The sequence below is a fragment of the Zea mays genome, unplaced genomic scaffold (genome assembly GCF_902167145.1).
Source record: "Zea mays cultivar B73 unplaced genomic scaffold, Zm-B73-REFERENCE-NAM-5.0 scaffold_23, whole genome shotgun sequence".
NCBI lineage: Eukaryota > Viridiplantae > Streptophyta > Magnoliopsida > Poales > Poaceae > Zea > Zea mays.
The window spans coordinates 85,001-103,867 of record NW_023366849.1 but is presented as its reverse complement, the minus strand read 5'-3'; the positions used below and the strand labels follow the sequence as shown (position 1 = coordinate 103,867).

General features: G+C 42.4%; 1 protein-coding gene across 1 annotated transcript in view; it reads left to right on the top strand.

Moving 5' to 3' along the window:
• LOC118474231 (NAD(P)H-quinone oxidoreductase subunit 2 A, chloroplastic) overlaps window positions 1-18,867 on the top strand; it is a 71,388-nt gene that overhangs the window by 48,303 nt on the left and 4,218 nt on the right. Inside the window, exon 1 of the mRNA XM_035963713.1 lies at window positions 1-18,867. This exon is cut by the window's left edge and continues 48,303 nt beyond it; it is cut by the window's right edge and continues 4,218 nt beyond it. The gene's annotated coding sequence lies outside the window, so the exon portion shown is untranslated.

Genomic DNA, 18,867 nt, shown 5'->3' with positions numbered 1-18,867 from the left:
CAAAACAGGGAGGGCGAACTCTTATCTCTTTTCTTGATGACCGATCTCTCTCAGAACCCTAGACCATGCTATACAGGCTACCCCTTCATACACATTACCTAGTATCTCCTTCATTTTCTATTATTTAATTGCTTTTAATGGCATACCTCTCTACTCAAATAGATACTCACAGGAGTCTATTTCCTCTTCGCTTACCACCGGTATCTACCTTTCTAGTAGCAATAAATAAAGCCAATAATTATTATTATTCAATAAGCATTCCTCTTGTCAAAACTTGTTTAGCGGTGACTTCTATCGATCAGGGTTATCCCATGGATACTATTTGTATTTTTACTGTTGAGTACAGGGAATTCCATCCTAGAAACATAGCATCTAACAATATAGTTTACTGTTCCATTCTGATATGAAGGAAGGTGAGGGTTAAGCAGATAGGTAGGTTCAAAGAATGGGTGAACCCGACCACTGCTGGGCAAATGAGTACGAGCTGTCTAGCTGTGGACAAGAAAGGGGTACTTCGAAGAGCATGAATACAGCTGGCTGTGCTCTTGTAGTCATACCCTCGGTAAGAAGATCCTACCCAAGGATAGCGAGTGAACACTCCCACCATAAGCGAGCTAAGATAGTGGAATTCAGTCTATGAACGCAAGCCTAAAAGTAGAAGCACAGAATCCTGTCTAATAACCACGGATGTAGAAAGATCTGGTGGAAGGCCACTGGATGGAAGGTTATGCGTAATATCAAACTAAAGTCAAAGTTTACCAAGAGGTAAGCCTGAATGCTTTAGGTTCGCTACGATAGTTGTTACTCACTGGGTCAACTAGTCATGGTATAGTTGTTTACATGGTAGCTGGTTGGATCGACAGACCAGAGAAAAGAGATTCTGGGTCATCCCCATGAGCTGATACAGCTCTTGTTTGGATCGCCTTCTGGGCAGCTAACTAAGGAAAGGATTATCGGGATTAATTCCAATTGTGGGTTGAGAAGGATGGCAAGCTGGTTACTCAAATTGGAGATACCCTGTTCTAGGAATGAAAGGGTTCATCACCCCGGAACGAGGTAAAGGGCTACCCCTTGACCGAGTGAAGGCGAGCCTGGATCCTGAGATTGATGGATGATGGAATGGATCCAACCGCGAGGTACCCATTCTAACCATGAAGGGTAAAGGAGCCAAGCAAGCTATCAGGCTGATACACCACTTGGTTATCTTCTTTAAGATCATCTCTCTTTCCTGCATTCTTAGCTAACTCGGCTTTTTAGTCAAATCGCTAAGCTAAGGGTAAGCTGCTTTCGGGCTAGCTTGTAAGCCACGACTTAGTTTAGTTTAGTTTAGTATAGTATAGTATAGTATAGTATAGTACTACGAGGATTCTGGCGGGGAAATGCGCAGCGGAAAAAGGGAGAAATGTTCTTTCCAATGAAGAAGGCCGCTAAGGTTGGCTTTCTTTCCTCCATCATTACTGATGTTTTTAGCTTCTAAATGGAATCTGAGGAAGGGAATAGCTCTTGTTCATTAGCTCTTGTAAGAAAGAGTGGAAACCACATAGCAATAAGCATCTCCTTACTAGGCGGTCTAGTTCACACAGACAGTGCTTACTTAAGATGGATCAATTGACCTGTCTTGGTTTTCTAACAATTGCTTACTCTGCTGCTTTCGATTTGTGAGCCAGGTATATTCTATTTGTATGTATTTGCAAAATGCCTATGTCTCTAATTTCTGCTTCTTAGGTTGCTGGCGTTGGCCCCAACTGAGTCGGCTCCATACATCCAACAGATGAATGGCTAACTCATACCGCCCCGGCAAGGAATGGCTCGCTCTTTCCTAAAGCTGAGGTGAGGGGATGAGCCATTCCTCTCAAATCAAAAGGGGGGCTCGCTCCTTCCTTCCTACCTATTGGTCGGCTCGTTCATCTACTCGCTGGATTGGAGACCTATTGTTTGGAGGGTTTTAGTATACACGTACGTCTTTGCTTTCCTTTTTAATGCTGCCGGTGATTCAGCCACAGCCACAGTAAGAGCCGCTACCCTCATCTCTGTTATTCTTATTTCAAATAAAAACGAAGTAAGTCTTTGAACGTAGAGCAGAAGGGAGGGTTATTAACGCTGCTAATAAAACAGCCGAAAAGACATCGAGTTTCTAATCGCTGAGTTGATGTGAAATGATCAGTGATCAGACTAAACAAAGCCGGTTTAATAGAGCACTAACAGGGCGGCAGACCTATTTATAGAAAAAGATATAGTTTCTATTTGCCCAGGGAGCAACAAGAAAGGTCACGGGTAAAGCACTCTAAGGTTCCATTTTGGATTGTCTGGTAGGGATATTGGCTACGAGACCTACTATGAAAGTCTGGATACCAGGAAAACGAGCGAAATTGCTGACTCGCTCCTAGGAAGCTTCCAAAGTTTTTATTACAGGGTCTAAGAACAGCAAATGGGAAGTTCTCCTCACACTCACTCCTCTCATTTATATCCTTATTCATGGCTACCATCTATCTTAAAAGCTACTGCTGTGACACTCATTTTCTAATTAATTTTAAAACTAGGTAGGCAATTTACGCACTTTTCAATGAAGAGTGGATGATCTGCCAGCTCTCGCGGAAAGATGTCAAAGTTCTTGTGAACCCCCAATTCTGCAGTGGAATGAGATAAAGCAGCCCAAAGGTCCACCGGGATTTCATCTAAACTCCGTGCCGTGGTGCACATTAGCAGAATACATTCCGCTTCGAAAGAGCCTTATACTTATACATAGACGGAAAAAAGAAGAAGAGGGAGAACGGTTGGATTTGGTCTTGTTGTCTGTTGTTCTTTTCTCTATCCTTATAGAGAAAGTGTTGGGTGACTTTCCCATACGATAATAAAAAGTTTTTCAAACAAGTAAATCAAGTCCTAGGTAGAGGTTTTCCCCGAGTCTACATACTGTCTTTTGAGTTGCTTTTTATCGAGGGAAAGAGGGGGCCTAACTAAAATAAATACGGGATTTTCTCCCATACTTTTTTACTGAGCCAAACGGACGGAGTTAAGACTTCGACTAGCTAGCTTTGAACAATAGACTCTAGCCCCACCAGGTAATCTGGGGCTTTAAAGGGCGACCCGCTTAACTTTACTGAAATGAGGTAGCTAGAGAAAATCCATGAAATGGGTTGGAATTAAGATGTGCGCGCACTTCTTCTCAAAAGAACTACTAGGCAGGCCATCCAGGTAGGCGGGTAATTCTCTCCGTATGGCTGGAAATGCATGCTCTCACTTCGAGTTTCAATTCAATCTTATCGCAAACGCACTACTATGCTATAGCTATATCTAGGAAAAGCGGCAATACAAAGCCAAGATCTTCCTTACTAAACTTAACTCATAAGTTTAAGTTAATGAGGGCTAATCCGTCCGCAGTTTTCAACTGGTAAAGCTTTCCCTGTCTCTTCGGGACAAATAAAAGAAAAAGTAAATGCAAGACAACCTGAAAGGAATTCCTATGTATGAGTTAGTTCGATTCCATACTCGGACTGGTATATATAAGTGCTCATCACTACTCGACTCAATCTACTATAGGATAGGATAGGATAGGATAGGATAGGATAGGATAGGTAGGTAGAGAGTAATTCTCCGAAAGAACTACTAGTAAAATATGTAGGTAGGGCTTGGGCAAGTAAGTAAAGTAGGCATGAGTTATCTTTTCCTACGGCCTACCGAGTCAATCTATTCGGACAAGTAAATAAGTCTGGGCATTCCTTCACTTCAGGTAATTCGATAAGTAACTACGTTCATTCAATGCTAGGGCTCTCCACTTTTTGTGAAATTACAAGGGGGAAAAATGCTCTCTATCTATTCCAATATAGACTTGTTTGTGGACCTACCTTCTTTTAGTTAGCAAGTTCGTAAGGCAATACAAATCCAAAAAAGCTAGGAATTGAACCAACCCACTTGAAATTCTCGTAAAGAGAGAGAGAGTGTTGTTTTCTAAAACTGGATATTTTATAGCCATTTTCAGTGCATCTAGATCGTGCGGGCTCTTTCTTAATTTCATGTCCGTCCCGGCTACTCAAAACTCTGATTCAGGAAAGAAATGCTAAACAAAGAAATGAGCAAACGTTACTAGGAAGGTGAACTCGCTATCAAACTACTGCCTGCGCTAGGGGAAGCGCGAAAGAAAAACCTGTTTCAAGATCTGATACCCTTGAAGGACTCCCAGGAATGAGAGAGCAAGTACAAGGACAATCTTATTTTCTAAGGATAGGCTCCATAATTAACATAGTTCGGTTAGAGTGGATTTGAAAAGCTACAGCAGATCGATAAGTTGCTAATTTAGCTAAGTAAACTCCACTACGGAATCTAGCTCTCCATAAGAGGGTATTCCCAATGAGACAAGTAGTTTATCGAAGCTCTGTCTGAAGATTGTAGTCCTGATTTCTCGGAATAGAATAATTGAATGAGCAGGTGCAGATGGTCAATCTCCATCTCTTTTATGGCAGATTCTTTTTCGAGGACCTGGCGACAACTCTCTCTGGACGGTAGGGGAACCCCTGTGAAATCAGTAATCAACGCACTCCCACTCCTCTTGCTCCAATTCCCTCTCTTCCTGCTAAAGCTCCAACTTATCCAGACTGGTCAACAATTCTTCCTTTGTTCTCCTAATCTCTCTATTCACATTTGCACTCCACCCCTAAAACACTTTCTCATCTGTTGTAAATGTACTCAAAAGGCTTCCCCAATTCTCCTTTTAACAACAGTGCATGCTCCTCTGAATAAAGTCTTCTTGTTTCAACCATGATCTTTCAAACTTGAAAAACCCTTTGAACAGTTCAGTCTCACACTCCACCAACAAAGGAACATGGTCTGAACCATACCATATCTAGGAAGGGGCTGTCGCCACAGCATGGGTATACAACATTGAATCCCAGTCTATTGTAAAAAGGAATCTGTCTAACTTAGCAGCTGACACAGCATTGTTCCAAGTGAATTTGCGCCCTTGCAAAGGTAGCTCCATCAGCTCTATATCCTCAATCAGCCCAAACAATTCCTTGCTAACCCTAGCCTGGAATTTCACACCTATTTTCTCACTTCTGGACCAATTTACAGATAATCATGTTTTCTTGGTATCTATAATTATAGAGCATCTCAAAATTGTGATAGATTGCAGTCTTGATAATGCTAACATAGTATTGGTAATCTAACATTTCGTATTTTGATGCCAGTCACAACAGTTTGACAGGACCCATTTATCCAAAAATAGTCAACTTGAGAGGACTTTTCAATCTCGAACTCAAACTGATGCGTAGCTATTATTTAGAGATGCTCTTACAGAATCCCATCCCATGCTACGGAATGAATCTAGTTACCATCCGATTTAGCTCCATAAATATGGACATGGCTTAAGGAAGCTAATTACTCGGGTTCAAGTAGTTCCGGCTAGAGAGATGGAGTAACTAAGCCCTAACGTTAGATCCATTATCTCACAGAGTTCAATTCAGACAATTCAACCCTTCCTGCGCGGGTGCCAGACATCGCCAAAATGAGTAAGTCTAAGTCGCCGAAGAGAGTATTTTTGGTCTCTCTCGCAAGCTCTGATAGTGAGACAACAAAGGAAAGAATCTTCAGGCTATTCGCTTCCCTCTTTCAGTGTAGCCGGGTAGCAGTATCGGCAATCCCACGAGCAGACGAATCAAATCAGGCCTATTCTTTTTCTATGTTCTTTTTTTGCTCTACCCAGGGCTTCTATGGTCAAACGTGGAAGCCTTTTTACGTGCACAAGTCCTGAACGAATTTCGACTCGTCCCTCTCTTTTCTTGAGACGAGGACTTAAGTTCATTTTATCTTCTTCTCAATCTCCGTTCTTCTTTAATTAACTACGATCTTGAGAAAACCATGCGCTGTCTGGCGATGCGAAAGATGAGAAAGAAATTGGCATGTCCTGGATCTACCACTTTTGACTTCCTTTTTCGTACTCTTCTTTCATCCTCCTTACCAGAACGCTTTTCCTGGTTCAGAAGAATAAGATACTGAAATTGTGTTGTGGCTTACATATGGAAAATGCCTTCGTCTTGAAGCTACCAATGCACACCACGGTGAAATCATTGTCAATTAATTGTTAGATTCCCCATATCACCCATAGCCACCCAAATCTTTTTTTTGCCTCAAACTCTGCTGCCCTATCACTCCTCGATAAGTGTACTTACTCAGGTTGTGCACTTGGCTGAGCGAGATCTTCCCCTTTGGCATGAGAACCGCCTACCTACGCTAACGTAACTAATGCAGATGGCGGAAGTTAGTAGTTCTCCTATCGTAGTATTATACGTATTTCTCACGTGTAGACCTTAAGTTCTGCAGGAAGGATATTTATATATATACCATTCCATATTAAAGTCAGACGGATAGGGCATATTTGACTAGGAAGCAAGCAAAGCGAGTCCCTCCATACCAGCTAGCAGTCTTGTTTAGGGAGTCTCCTTCTTTACTGAGTAAGGTTCCCGGGTGCCTATGCGATTATTAAGGCAGGGTGCTACTGTACCAGTAGTAGAGTGGGTTGAATCAAATCGTTTGTCTAGAGAGGGTGTAGCGATAACTAAAGCTGACTGTACTAGAAACTGGAGATCCTGTATAGGCAACTGGCCTTATAATAGTGTATTGAACTACAGGACAGGAACGACTCATAAACAAGCGAATTCTGCCTTTAGATAAAGACAATTGGAAAAGAAGTCGAATCAAACATTCAAACCTAAGGCCTTTGTGGCATCGGTTACAGCTGGGAAAGCGAACCTCTATCCATAACAATAAAGAAGAATCTCGATCTAATTGGAAATTTCCCATCACCTTTTTTTTTTACTTGTGGCTGGTTCCTGTTTGTCAAAGTGGCTTCGTCCGCCCTTCCCCTGAAAACTACGATGAAAGCTGGAGTAGATAGATCTACCAGGCAAACTTCCCCTTCCTCCCATGTGGTATTCCCACCTCTATCCATGTTATAGTCTAGAGCCAGACAACCTTTGTCATAATATTTGCTAGTCTTTAACAGATAGCATTATTAGTGACATAAAGAGACCATCCTATCTGGATATCTCGACTTCTCTCTCCACTACGAGATCTACTAGAGCCTTTTTTGCTTACTCTGGCGGGCCGGCCCCTTCGGGTCGCCTTCACTCGTCTAACGGCGACTTACGGTCTCTGCTCGTTTCCCTGCGTCTAACTAGTACTTGTTTCCGCTTCCACGGAAACATTCGATAAGTTATACGTTACAAACTAACACTGCGGGCACAACTTCATCGTGGTTCGACTCTGCGATTACTCGACTCTCTCCTCGATTCTGTTGTCCCTTGCCGCCTTAGGGTGAGTAAGCGGCTCTAGTCTCTCTCTCCTTTACGATCTTAGTCGAGATCTCCCTGCTTAACCCCTTTCAAGATGTTTTGTTATGTGTTACCTTTTTTTCCCAGAATGATCGGCCTCCATGGAGGGTCCTTACCTCAACATGGCCATCATACAGGTAAACAAACTTTTCATCGTTATGAGTGATAAAATACGAATTATTTATATAATCGATATATTCAACAGATCCTTCTAGTTGGTTTGTAGATAATAGACTTTGAAGACCTTCTAGGTTACATACAAAATCATCGTACTTGAAGGCTATAAATACTTCGTTATACCAACGGCTATATTGTACTCCTGGATACCATTTATCAAACACTGTATCAATTCAATTTCAATTTTCAATATAGTATAGTATAGTATAGTATAGTATAGTATAGTAAAGATGAAATAGAACTTTAGTTAGTTCTCCTACGGGAGAGACCCATGGGTAATTTATCATATTATGATTCTGAATAGAATAGATTGGTAGACTAACAACCTGTCCGGTTAGATCTTTTATAAGACCATCGGGGATAATACCATCAATATATGCTAATATATCAGTTTGATTTGTATGATAGAAACTATCACTCAACTGTATTGTATCTTTACAAGTGCTTTAACGTTATTCTGTTCACCTAAGCCTTTATAGTGGCCTTCCTTGAGATCCCTCAACTTAGTGAGTTGCGGGGGTGTGTAATATCCATATCCATCTACTAAGACTAAGACGGTGTTTAATAACACTTTTGCTAACGCGTAGAAGTGCATCAGATGCAAATCTACACTTATAGACATGTAAATCATCACCGTTCACACATTCTGTGGTTAAGACCCCTCTATCTTCTTCCATTTCCATTTCCATAGTAACTAACTGATAGAGGAAATTCTCTTTCTTTAAATAATATTTATCTAAATGATATAGATCAATCGGATAAAAATGGTACTCCCCAGTAGTGTATATTATCTCTTTCAAACGATCTTTGATGAAAGACGTAGCACCTCTCACCCTCCAATCATCGTTATAGACTGAATCGATGGCTTGCATCAGCAAAACTAGTTCATTATTACAGAAGGTCATATCATAGTAGAATCTTTCTCTTGTTGTTGTGTTTTAGTTGGATTTTCCTGAGTAAACACAGCGCCAACTTATGAATAAGTTAAGTAAAATAGTCAAGTATTTTCTAGTTGGTAAATTTAGATAATGAAAAGCTCTAAATATTTCATTTCCAATTCGACCAACTTTTCTCTACTCTAACAAGGAGCTCCTGCTTCGATACTAGGAAGGCACAAGGTCTCGTCCCCTTCACCCGCACACCGGAGCAGTCTCCTTTCGTTCATGAGATAAGATGAATCGCTAAGAGTGAGCTTCTGCACAGTAGAGGATCTGAACTCATAAGGCTCGCAGAGGACTCATTGAAGAGTGTTCTAAAAGAAACCTCCTCGCATCTAAGTTTTATAAAACTAGTGGGTGTAAAAATCCCAAATTGACAGATCTCTATCATCATGTACATGAAACATCAAAAACTTCAAAATAAACTACAACCACCTGTCAATTGAACCATAGGCAGACCTCTTGAGCTACCCACAGCAAGTCCGGTGGCATTGTAGCCCACACTCGCCCATCCCTATGCTTAAACAACCCCCAAAAGACCCCTATGAAAGCAGAAATCAACAGCTTGAGTCTTCTTGGCAGGTGCCTCTTGGCAGCCAAATTAGCTCTATTTAAATTGTAGGTCGCATGAGCCACCATAATGAGCATTTAGACTTGACCAAACCGCGACAGCATACGGACATTAGAAGCTCTTAAATAATGCAGACTCAACCGGGCTGTACCTGCACATGACATACGGCTTAGAGCAGTGCAGTTGCCTTCTTTCTTTGTTCACCTACATTTTCTTGTTCTTTATTGAATTGGATTTGACTGACGACAAGACGCGCTGCTAGTGCTAGTTTCAGTAAGCCTGTCTCTTCTAGAGGAAAGCAAAGCTGGCCCGGGATTAAGAAGAGCTCCTATTTTCATACTCTAAGCTTGGATAATCCGCATCAAGAAGATTCGAACCCCTGCTAGCACTGCGTAAGACAACCAGTCAATCTGGAGTTTAGTAGAACTCGCTTTTAGTCTTTCTTTCTTACACAGAAATAGAAGTTTCTAGGTGAAAGCTCAGTTTATCCAATTACATATTAATACCTTAAGATTCTGATGGCATCACTTTCTCTCGCATAAGGTCCAGTTGATATCAAACAAAGGTGGATCCTGCAGATTTTATCACCCGGTGGCGAAATGCAAGTGTTTACAGTGCCCGGGATTTGGTCCATAAGGGGTAAAGATCTGCATTACTAACCTACAATCCGCGGGTGGATAAGCAGATACACGGTCTTGCGCTTCGCAAACATTTGAAGAACTATCTTATCGCGCCACCGACTTGATTTTAGCTTTTATGATTTCTCCACATTCCCCCTAATTCCTTTTCTTTAATCCCCGGCTTAAACCCTTATTTCATTCCATTGCATGAATTCTGGACCCTATATATGCATTTTTCTAGCGCTAGGAATCGTATTTCTTTAATCCTGGGTATTGGGGTAGTCAAAGCAACAACTAGATAATCCAAAAGTGCTCTTCACCAGGAATCCATCCCCGGACCACTTGACTTGTACCTGGAACAGAGAATCAGCCAATGGAAAGCAAGGCTTGCAGTTAGATGTGGGAGATGCTCAAGACAGAGCGTGATGGCAAGAGTGGAGCGAATAATAACAGTTCTTAGCTATCACATTCAGAAAAAACTACAGCATCCCTTGCCCCGCAAACCATGTGCTTTCATTCAATTGTTAGATCAGATCATTTGCAAAAGAAACCCATCCTTGCTTTTAGGAAAGTATCATACCAAGACGAAGAGGAATAAGGAAGGGCGAAGCATTGAGAAGAATGAAAGCCTAGTGATTGCAAGCAAGTTTGGAATTTTTCAGGCACGGGGAGCCCTATTTCTAAGTTTACAAACATGCTGTGGATAGGTTGGATCAGTCAAACCCGGTGGTTGAAGCATGTAAACCGGCTCTTCCAAGTCACCATGCAGAAAAGCATTATTGACATCCAATTGATGTAATGGCCAACCAAAAGATAAGGCAATGGTAAGTACAACACGTACTGATGTGGGTCGAACAACAGGGCGGAAAGTGTCTGTGAAATCTACTCCTTCCTCTTTGCTCCGCACCTTTGGCTACTAGCCGGGCTTTGAAGCGTTCTAACATCAGCTCTTCTTTATACTCGGTAAACCCATTTACTGCTCCCGATGTTGCCCGATTGTTCTTATACCACATTTCTAAGTTGCACGGGCGGGCTACCAACTCACATTTTGACGGATCTAGATTGTGGTTGTGTTTTGCGATATCATGAAGTGTTTCGTATATTGTCGTAAGTGGAAAAGGCGCGCAGCGTTCTCGATCAGATCTCTTCCTGGGTTTGTCTCCGCGGCTTCACTAGTAAATTCTTCGTTTCATTGCTTGTCTCGTCTACGCCTGACAAGATAAGATAAGGTCAGAGTGCAATCGGTGCGTGCTTGGCCCGGACGTTAATCTGGCAATAAGACGCAGTATGCTTTTCTCAAATGGTTTGGAGTAAGAGTGTATGGAAAGGCGCGGAGTTCGGAGTGGAATCGGCTACCTCAGTGCTTGCCTACATCTCATGTGAAAAATAAACTCGCTAACGCTCGGGCTTCAACTCCAAACTTGTAGCACTGGTCAACGTACTATTCCTCTTGGCTCTACTACTCTCAAAGAGCATTCAACAAAGAAGATAGCTCTCTAGATCCTATATAGCTAGCTACTCAAGATATAAGTGAATTGTCTGTGCCGGACTTGCTTGCATAAGTAGAGCTGGGTCAGTTCAGGAATCTGCTTACGTTGTAGACTAGTGACTCGTTATCGTCAAGATGGTAAAGGCTGTCTTTTCTCGCTTCGCTTCAAACCAGGGGCATAGTTTCTTCTTTAGGTAAGGCTCCTCTCTGGAAGAAAATTTCATTGGCTCACTAGATACCGAGGCTGGTCAAGGTTCACCCAAACACGCAAATCGTAAACATAAAAATCCCTCGAATAAGAAATGTGATAGCTCGGGCACTTTCTTCGTCAACATGGGAATCCGAAACAAAGACTAGCCTCTTCAACAAGGGAAGGCTATCTGCCTACATCCACTTACATGGGATGGGATGGGACTACCTCCTTCCAAACAAACACTCTGATCATCGGCTCAAAATCGATCTGTAGGCATAGGAGAATGAATCGGATAGGGCTACTACTTATTTTTAGGAGACTTACTTACGTTCTCTTTCATCGGCGTTCTGGCTATCAAGTCAAAGGGTCTTTCGTGAGAAAAAAAGCTGCGGCAGGCTTCTGAGAAATAGAAAGTCTCTTTTCGCTACTCCTTACTAATAAAAAAGTGAAGATCCTTACGCGTACTCTATTCGGGAAGAATGATCTTCGGTAAAAAGAGAAAGAAGTCTTCAATTAAGCTGTATTAATCCCAGCTTACTCTGGCATTGAATGGTTCCCCTAACCCTTCTTGATCTGACAGTATGAAAATCCCCTACATTAAGCATTTGGTTTTTATGTATCCGCCAGAATCTCCTTTTTTTTCTTAACACTGTTGGCCCTCCTGTCAAACACCATTTCTCCCACTAGAGAAACTGAAAACTCCCCGACCCAAGAATCTAATAGAGTCACCTGAGACTCATCAACCGAAGAAGCAAAGGTGGTGACAGTGAAATAGGATCAGTCGAGCATATTATAACCTCGGATTCTGAGTACGAAAGAAAGGGTGTATCCCGCCAAAACAAAAGACATACTGGGGATGCCGTTTCCTACTAATATCAAGGAATTGAGAGGCTACCCTCATTCAGCTTTCGCAGGCCCGGGCACTTTGGAGTTTTGCTTGGCTTTTCTAGTGCTTCAAAAAGCAAATCTGGTTCGTGTGGGGCTAATGGAGAAAAGATGTACAGTGATGCAAAATGTCAAGGGCGCGCAGCGTGGGCATATTCTGAGGCAGTGAATGAGTCCGTTCAAGACTTCGATCCTATGCTTTCCTAATCTAGCGACTTTCGGATTATTCTTATTCCCTGAAAAAAAGGAGCCCTTACTCATCTTAAACAAAAGGCTTAGCGCCCTCAACTTACCAATTTCACTATAGGCTGGCTCTTGGTGGAAAGGTTCAATTTCTGATTCTTTTCTTGGAGCTGCAGATGTAAAGAAGAATTGAATGCCGGCTATTGCTTGATCTTATCCGGCTCGGCTGGCTGGCCATAAACAACCAACTACTGCATAAAGAACAGAAGGATAGGGCTGAAACGTGGCTAGAAATGCGGAAAGCAATCGATTGAATCCAACGTGAGTCAACAGCGGGGTCTATTAGTGCGTTACCGAGGGTGGTATCAAAGGCATAAAAGGGTTAGAAAGCGCCACGGCGCTAACACGCATCCATTTTCTTGCTAGATGCTGACCAATTGGTCATGAACATCGTAAGGCGTTGCTCTTCGCGAATCCCTGCCGTAGTATCAGCTACCCCTACTCGCTTAAAGCCCTTTACCGAAGAACTTCCACAATGGTTTCCCTTTGACATCTTGTAAGTCACAGCCTCCTTACCTGAATGAACGAGCCAATAAACTGGTGATCGGTCCATTTACTATTTATTATAGTCTATGACGGAAGATCGTCTCTTTGCACATGAGATGCGTACTTTGTGGTTGGCCAGGATAAGCAAAGCCTACATCATCTAGGACTTGCCATTGAAAAAAAACCTTTCTATTCGGTCATCAACAGCTCGGGTCCATTTAGCTTCGGTGACCAGATAGATCCATCATCTTCGAGGAGGAGGAAACATAAGTCCAATACGCGTTATGGAAGACTAGGGATTGCTAATCCGCCCACGCGGGAAGCCTTCTCCCTCTCAGGCTCAAGAGTCAAGATAGCCCGCCCTAAACAAGAAGCAGCTTATTCTTTCTACTATGGCAATGGCAATGGCATGGCGGATAAAGCAAACCAAAACGCGCAACGGCTTTCGCGCTAGTTGCTCCATCCGTTGCTTGTTTGGTTTCGATGCATAAATCAACCTCTCGTTCAGGCGGTAATCCTGGTAGAGTCTCATGGAAGACGTCGGTAAATTCTGACACCACTGGAATAGATGATAGGTTCTTGACCTCCGATTTCGTCTGCATGGCTGATACAAGGTAGGCGGTACAACCTGACTCGATTAGATGCTGTGCCTGTAAAGCTGAGATTGTCGTGATTCGATCACCAACTTGTCTGAATTGCAATGAAAATGGCTTAGTCCCCGGTTTCTGGAATGTCACCTTCCTGCGTGGACAATCAATCGTGGCATGATGCATAGTCAACCATTCCAAGCCCAGCATCATATCGTCCTGCTTTTGCAACTATTGGGTCTACTCTTAGCTCTCGTCCTGCAATCTGTATCTTAAGGTATGAACACCTCAATTCCTGAATGAAGAATTCAAAGGTTCCGATCAACATTGTTTTTCCACTCTCTATTGTCGCCAGCCCACATCTTTTGACCCAAGCTTTAGATGATACTGAGTGACTGCATCCAGTATCAATCAGTACGTAAGCAAAGCACCCAGAAATATTGAAGATACCTGCTATCAGTTCTGTGGCCACGGTAGTGTCATCTGTCTGATCTAGTCTGTCGATTGGTCCCCCAGCCTCGCTGTGATGTGCCTGAACTGTGACTCGCGCGCCTCCTCTGCCTCCAAATCTCACGTCCCGCTGAGAGATGGGACCTCCACGACCTCTCGGCTGTTGTGTACCGCCACCTCTCGCCACTACTCCCTGTGTCATCGGTTTGGTTCGGTCTGTACACCAAGCATGAGTTTTGAATTTGGCTTGGGACACTCCCTAGCGAAATGACCGAGCCCACCACAATTGTAACAAGTGCCATTCTTCCTGTAGCAAGTTGACTCATGATGTCTCCCTTGACAATATCGACACCAAACCTTCTCGTAATTCACAACGCCAGAATTTTGCTTAGCTGGATTTGCTGATGGCGGGGAATTCATTGTTGGCCTTGATTGATGATCCCTCGTGGCTTTACATTGAGAACAAAGCTTTGCTGACCCGCTCATATGACTCCACTCGTAGCGCATGTGCCATCAGATCCACTAGTCTCACTGTACCAGGAAGGTCGATTATTTGTGTAAATCTGGGACCTTCCAGATATTGCCGTCGCAAGCGGAAGTCATCTGCCACAATGTCGGGAGCATACCTCATCAAGTTGTCGCATTTCATATTGTAGTCCTGAACAGTACCACTCCCTTGTTTTAGGCTAACGAATTGCTGTCGAAGCGCTTCCCGAGACATAACATCTAAATACTGATCATTGAATTCTCGCTCGAACCACGCCCAAGGAATGGTTGGATTTGAACCATCATTATCTCCATTATGTCTCTTCTTTGCCTCCTGCCACCAGAAAGGAGCATGGAAACATGAGAAGCAAAGAAAGAATGAACATATGGGCGTTAAGAGTTTTTTTTTGAGTTAAATAGCTGGGAATAAGGCTTACCTTTCGTAAGTCCAATATGCGAGTAAGAACATGTGCGGGGATAGGCATATGTTTGAGGATATGGAGGAAATAGAACGATTTCACTAATTGTTTCGTCTGGGTCGTCTTTTATTTTTTTACTTATTTCTTTCTCACTCACTACTTTTTTCTATTTTCTTTTGTCTATCGAAACAGCCTAGGATTTGACCTAGTCAGCTTATGCTTCATTTCCTTCGATTTCTTCTTTCGATATGAGCGAGCTTACCCAAAACCTATACTTTAATGATCTAGTAGCCCTATTCACATATGCCTATTTCTCTAAACCTAGTCCTATTACTGGCATATCTCTCCCGGTGCTCGCTTATCCCTATTCCGTGCATACCTGTCTCTTGCATACATAACTTTACTTTCCCATGCCCACGCCTATCTGTGAATCCCTTTCCATGAACTCTTAGGCTATTGAAACCATATCTCGCCTATTTTTAGTAGCTTACTCGTTCATACCTAGCACCTGTTTCTCAACGTTACACATACCTTGAATGCCAACCAACAACTTGTTGACCTAACCAGATGCGGTACGTGCTTCTTTGTTAAATACTATACTATCCCTCTAAGCTATTCCATGCCTTTCTGTGAAAGCCTATTCCTTACTTATACCATACATGCCTCTTTCTAGTCCTATTACATACACATATTACACCTTCCTCTAACAAATAAAAAAATCCATCTCTTCCGTCCGGGTTTTGCTTGACTTATCACGCATGCATACTTGAAATACTTTACTTAGCTTTCTAAACCTCAACCTATACCATTGCTTCTCCGTGAATACATACTTGCTTAGCTAACTACCTTAACCTTAAGAAAAGAAGTATTAATCACAAGCAAATGCCTAGCTAGCTAAAACAACCTATCCAGATGCATATCTCGATACCTGTTCGGTCGGTGCTTCTTTCAAGGGACAACCTCTGCTCGTGGTTCATATCTTGCTAGCTCTGTCCCAAGCTCCTCTTTCTAGTAGCCCTACTAAACCTATGAGTTGACTCGTACATACTCACTTATTCTTTACTTATCTTATCTGTGACTGCATATTCCTAGCATTGACCTATTCAATATGTCTCTATTGGCTAAACAATAGCCCTTGTAAAAACAACTATACCTGTCTCTGCCCGTGAAAACGAAAAAACAAATCAACTACGGCTCGGCTCCCTCAACGTACTCACTTGTTGACCTATCCAGCTTATCCAACTACTTGACCTAAACCATATGGATATACCGGTACTGCACCGTTACGCAAAAATGAACTCCTTTTTATAGTGGGCCTATGTCTTGTATCCGTTACTTGGTCGTTCAAATCACACAACCCATACCTAACTCCTGTTTAGAAACCTGTGCTTGCCAGCTTATCCTTTTTAGAAATATGCCTATTCCTTTCCCTGAGCAAGGTATATAGAGGTAGTCACTCATTGCCAGAACTACTACTAAATGCCAATGCTAGTGCTAAGCTTCAAGTACTACTCAGAAATCTTATGCATAGGAAATCCTATCTATATAGATAGTGGTTTCGTTATCCTCAAGTCACTCAATAAACTCTTTCCTACTTTCGTTAGACTTCTATCGGGTAGCTGCTTACACCTACTTTCCTATTATAAATTGCTGCTACTCCCTATGTTTCCTATTTTTGCGGCTACCTCCCTAGTGAGTGAGTCCTCCCACCCAAGCTAGAAACCTATACCCAAGTTAACTCCTTTCTACTATTTGTTTTCGTTCTTATACTGATTGCTGTTTTTCACTGTCTCCTATTCATGCTTAGCGCCCTGGGTATCCTTTGAAACTAGGCCGGCTATCAATAGTTGGATATGAAGTAAGTGAAGAGCGAAGTCATTAAGAAAGAAAAAAGGGTTTCTAATATTTCAGTGAATAAGCCTGAAAGAAATTGCACTTGTTGAGATAAGTCAAGCTGTTCCTAACCATACCATAACCATAACCATAACCATAACCATAGTATTTTAGATCTCAGTCGGTCCACTCAAGCTTACCAGATTGTTTGTAAGGTCTCGCGCATCGTTGATACTTGGATGTTAGTGGTTCAAAGATAAGAACTATTCGAAATTAATTCAAAAGGAATGAGTTTTTTTGAGTTACGTCTGTGACCTCGGGAAAGTCATCTGCTACTCTGCTTCTCGACACGAAAGCAGGGCAATGCTCCATTTTTGATAATTCGTCCTACCCTTAGCTTTGCTACTTGACTCGGAACAACGGTTCGGAGTTCGCCAGAATACGACGACATGCTGAGTTCTCAACGACTAGCATGAATTGAAGGACGCTGATTGCCGTTGTACCTATTGATAAAGGATTGGACAACTCGACACGGACTACGCAACGGGCTTCAAGGAATTGAAGAATCAACTAGTCACTACGCTGCATACTCGTACCAGGGAATGTTGCAGACCGACCTTCGTTGCTGGGCTGGAATAGAAACTGACGTATGGAGGACTTGTGAGATCTTTCACTCTTCGACAACGAAAGCCTTGAGGACGTCAGCGATGTGTTATAGGGACGTCTCGCGATCTTGCTTCTAGAGTACGTACGGGCCAATCGAGTGCCTAACCTTGGCTTGGGTGCTCCGATCTTGTTCGTGAGGAAGAAAGACTGCCTTCTTCGTTCAATGAATCTGCATACCACCAAGGGAAAAAAGAAGTCTGAATCCGTGTCTTCTCTGCCATTTGATTTCCTTCACCACTAGCACTAGCCCCGCCAGCTACTAGAGTATAGCTACTTTCGCTACCTTGACTCTTCTTGTTATTATCCAGACCCTCATTCAAAAGCAAAGAAATCAAGATTCATAAGCAAAGCGAAGGCCAAGCCTGATCTCCCTTTCCCTTGATATGGTGGACTCCTAAAATAGGCTTTCTTTGTTCGTATGATTTTTCAGAATACTATAATAAGCCACTCCTGAAAATGGGCTGGCTACTCGAACCAAATATTGAACTTGCTCTTTAGCATAGGTAGACTTCACTACCCGGATAGGTCAGCCTCGTTCCCATTTCTCTGGTCCTATATGTTTTTTTTGCAAGTACCATTCCCATTGATTGAGTACTTTAGAGTTTTCTTCTTGATGGAAGTGTCAAATACTTAGTAGGAAGTCCCGGTGGGTAATCACCAAATGTTCTAGTACGAGTACATCCAGTTCCGGGTGGTCATCTAGTATGGGACCTAAGAGAAGCCCTTTTTGAATCCTTTTATTAAGCCATTGCTAATCCCGTAAGGCAATCCTTCAACGTTGTAGAAAAGAGTTCAATACAAAAGCACACAAAGGCTTTGGACTATGAAAGGCTACCTTTATCATGCATGAATAAGGCCGGGAGATTATGTCCTCAACAAACCTATCTACTACTAAATGACAATTAAAGGGACGCCAACCATTGGAGGTGATGGTAATGGTGAAGATTCTTCTCTTTTTCCAGGGTACATAAAGATAAGAAGAAGGCAACGAAAAGCACTTAGAAAATTAAGAAACTGATCCACTATTTGAAACCTGTCATCCACGTTAGAAAGAGAGCCATGAAAAGCATAGATCCTCAAGGAAAGGAAAAAACACCACTTCGTCTATTTACGATTCCAGGCCGTGCTTTCTTTTATTTAGTAAGCTCAGCCGAAGACCGGCAGCACCTGCAAATGAAACATGCATGCCTTTCGCTGCGCGCCTTTACTTGCTTCGGAAATCAAACAATGCATTTCTTCTCAACATAAACATATACCGGTCTTTCTCTCTAGCCTATACTTGACCTTGCGTACAAGCCTATTATCCTATCGGTATGCCTATTTGACCCATATGTGCTAAACCGGTACTTGTTACTTACTTCTATCTATTAAACGTTACCGGTACTTAGTTACCGTGACTTAATCATGCTTAGTACTAAACCTTACTACGTAGTTCAAGCTATACTGACCTTTCCATTCCATGTTTTGTACTCATCACTTGCCTATGAGCTTACCTGTGA